The sequence below is a fragment of the Ceratina calcarata genome, unplaced genomic scaffold (genome assembly GCF_001652005.2).
Source record: "Ceratina calcarata isolate Rehan_Ccalc_2016 unplaced genomic scaffold, ASM165200v1 scaffold776, whole genome shotgun sequence".
In the NCBI taxonomy this organism is placed as follows: domain Eukaryota; kingdom Metazoa; phylum Arthropoda; class Insecta; order Hymenoptera; family Apidae; genus Ceratina; species Ceratina calcarata.
Window position 1 is genome coordinate 1 of NW_017179064.1, and position 3897 is coordinate 3897.

At 39.7% G+C, this 3897-nt stretch overlaps 1 non-coding gene across 1 annotated transcript; it reads right to left on the reverse strand.

The window, feature by feature from the left end:
• Positions 1 to 3286: 3286 nt before the first annotated feature.
• On the reverse strand, positions 3287 to 3406 carry LOC113465008 (5S ribosomal RNA). The gene has a single exon (XR_003389846.1). It is a non-coding gene; the product is annotated as a 5S ribosomal RNA (ribosomal RNA).
• Between the last annotated feature and the right edge of the window lie 491 nt (positions 3407 to 3897).

A 3897-nucleotide genomic window follows, 5' to 3' on the forward strand; every position in this document is an offset into this window, starting at 1 on the left:
AAGTCTGCTGAAATCTAGATAGTCGACTGGAGGTATTTTTGTAGAGTATTCAAAAAGATGTGGATTGCTATCATAGTCTTCCCGTGTTAGTGCTATTCTTTTATTGGCTCTGTTTCGCTTCCAATAGTAAATGATTGGAATATTTGCACTGTTTTCAATGATTCCTAAGTTATCGCAAAAAGTAAAGGTTTCAGAAGCTACATACCCAGAAATGAGCTGGTCAAAAGCTTTATCCGTATCTATTGGCACGAGGGATTTAATGACATTGTTTTCGCTCACTGGTAATTTAGCTAGGTATTGGCGCGTAATTTTTAAAATAAAGGAGTCAATTCTAGTGATATTGGCCTGGTCATATAAAATTCTATTACTAATGTAATGGGTCCAGTCAGTTTCCTGAGATGAGTTATAAAGAGAGACAAGCTCTAAGGCATTTTCTTTCGAATGCTCTAATTCGTTCCATGGTGGTGTGATTCAGATTCCACCAAATGGGTGCGGCATAAGTTAAAAGAGGTCTGATCAGTAACATATACAAAATGACTTTAGCTCTGGAGTTGATAAATGCACTGCGGAATATTCTGCTATTTGCGGTAAACGCCGATCTGGCTTTGGATAGTTGAATGTCAATGTGGGCATTACCTCTCAACAAGTAGTCGATATGGTATCCCAGGTACTTAACAATTTTTTCTCTCGGAATGTCGACCCAATCATCAGTGCCAGGAATCGTAGTTTTAATTTGAAAGTTAGCAAGGCCCTCTCTGGCTTTAACGGATAAATATCGCAGGGGCTTTCGAAAGACAATAGTAGAGCATTTTTGGGGGTTTAACCTTAGGTTCCAAGTAGCATAATAATTATTGATCTTTCCAACGATCTCTTCAAGCTGAGTTTGTAACTGGATGGCTGTCTTGCACGAGACATATACGATAAAATCGTCGGCGAACCCAATAGCTCTAAGATTGCTATTAGGTTGATTCAGACCGAACAAGTGCAGCATCAGTTCTAATAAAGCGGAAATTTTTAAAAACTATTTTATGATTGGCGCTAAGCTTAGTTTCTGATATTAAGAAGACATCGTGTTGATAAGATTTAGCGAATTTATAGAGATCGTATCTTCTTCTATTTGAACGTATAGAGTTGACATTGGTAGCTGCAATTCTCAAAGTTCGCAACTGGGAATTTGCACTATTCATAATGCGTGTTGCAGAATGTATTTAAGATATATTCTATTTTTTGCGAGTTAGAAGCTATTTGTGCTACTATTGAGCTCAGTTGCGATTTGAGCATGATGAGAATATCATTTTTGATTGTAGATACCCATACTGGGAGGTGAGCTTCGTCGCTGGCTTCCTGGAGGCAGTCAGGTCTATGTTCAGATTGGCTCCCAACGCGGGTTTGAAGCTGGGACTGCAGCGGGATTTCTTGAGTACTCCTGTGTAAAATATCAGTAGGAAAGTGACCCGTCGAGTTTCCCATCTTGGTCGCTTGGGCATAGGACACGTTCTTCTGGGCAGCCGTGGAGAGCGAAGCAATTTTGCTTGCAACATAATTATTCTTATTATTTTGAATTAAGAGTTTTTGGGATCTCGGTAGTTTTAGATACGGACAACCCTTATAAGATGCTGGATGCCCGAACTGATCACAGTTAGCACACTTGAGGTTTGACCTATTATCCGTGAAAGGGATTTTGCAGTCTCCAGGTACATGGGATTGTGCGCATTTTACACATCTGAAATTTAGGTTACAATTTCGACTAGCGTGGCCTACTCTTTGACACTTCTTGCATTGGAAGATGAGAGGCTTGCGAAGGAACTCCCATTTAATTCTTTGAAATGCTAACGTTTTTATTTTAAATAGGTCTTTGGTTATGCTGTCCGCTGTTACCTGAAGAAGCATGTGATACGCTTCAGGATTATTTTTATTGTAGGTAAATTTGCTCACGTTTACTATCGTTAAATTCGGTAATTCGTATTCTGCAATTTCTTGTTTTACGTCTTCCGGTGTGAAATCACCTTTAATTCCTTTTATTATGATTGACTTGGGCTTGTGTAATTTTGGTGTAAATGTATAGTGCTGCAAATTCGTTTTTGCAAACTGATCCTTCAGCGTGTAGAATTTATCAATGCTGTTCAAGTATACTGTGTGACTCTTGGGATTTACCTCACGAATCGAAAAATCATTTTTGCTGAATACTAGAGACTTGCATATGTCTATGATAGATTTTAGATTTGAGTTTATAATATATATCGGAGGGGGCTTAGAAGTTTTCACTGTTTTAAAACTTGCACTGGTTGTATTCTGGACAGGTGTGTTGAATCTGATCTCCGAATCGTTCTCTTCACTGAGAGACGAGAACCGGTTGATCTCACTAGACAAGTTAATATCGGTAGAGCTACCCTCGGTTCTGACTTTGACAACTTTCTTTGGTTTGATCCATTCGTCCGTTGATAAGGTAGATTCCTCCTGGGACGTTGTCGGCTCTGCTTCCAACTCCGCTCTGGATTCGGGCGTAGTCTCCATGTTTTCAGCCATGTTTTCCTTGCATGGCGTACGTACCTTGACTCTACGTGCATTTAGGTTAGGCTTAATATTAATATGCGATGTTTTCACTCCCGATTCTTTTAGCAGCTGTTTGTACATCATATCCAATTGCACAGAGTTGATCTGTCTAGTTGTAGTACTTTTTCGTTTCACATTAGTCGTAGCTGAGTTATTTTCCTTGTCCTCGTCGTCTACTGGAAAAGCTCGCTTGGCTCTCACTTGCTCGTGGTCCATCATCCTGGCCAGGAGGGAAACCACATTCCCAGACTGGGTGTTTACACCACCAAACTTATACTGCACTTTTTCCTTCTCAATTATGCTGGAGTTCAGAGATTCTGAATTTACTTTTCTCTCTCACTGTCTCCGCACGCTACCAATGATCGGAGAGAACTCTCGAGAACTGGTGCTTTGCAACATAGAATGATCGTTGACGGAAACTGAAGACGAGAAGATGATTGATAATGAGCTCAAATAGCCAACACTAAGAATAAGATATCACTTCTTAATTACAAGAAACCTGAATTAACGACCGAATGTTAACCATCAGTTCAGAAATAGTTTAATCAAAATATCGATGACAGTTTAATCATTACTGAACTTCATATGGATTAGAATTCAATCATCAATTGTTAATGTGGTAATTAAAAGATTAAGAATTCTGCTCTAAAAAGTTATAAGTTTGCGCAAGCAGTTAAAGAAAATAATACTATGACAGAAACATTTTTGGTAACTCGAAATGGCAAAAAAAAGATGCCAACGATACGCGGAGTTCCCAAGCGGTCACCCATCTAAGTACTATCCGCGCCCAATGCTGTTTAACTTCAGTGATCGGACGAGAACTGGTGCTTTTCAGCATAGAATGATCGTTAACACGCATGGAGTCTTTCGGCACTGATTTCTATAGTGTTCATAGTAAGTAAAGATCAAACCTGGAATTTATAGTGGCTTCTCAGTTCTCAGTGCTTAATCTCCTATCGCTACAGATCAGTTCATGGATGTCGACGTGCACCGATCGACAGTAGTCAGCTGTCAGTCATACGACGATGCAAATTGAATTGCCTGATTCAGGCGCAAAAACATTAAATCTTAATTTGTCAGTAACTAATTAATGAAGCCTCAAACGCAATTTTCTCTCTCTTCATTTTCGTCTTATTTTGAGTTCTAACACACGTTCCTAAAATATTGCCCATCTACAGGTTTACACCCTGCATAGTAGTATGCCGTACAGCCAAACACTTTGACGTTTGATACTGTTGGTTTTTTTTCTTCCTACGTCTCTATCGGCGTTACATTAGCTCCCTTTACGGGACCTCTGTTTCTAACATATGCCGCTGGGGCCACCGCCTCTGCCCAAAACTTCCC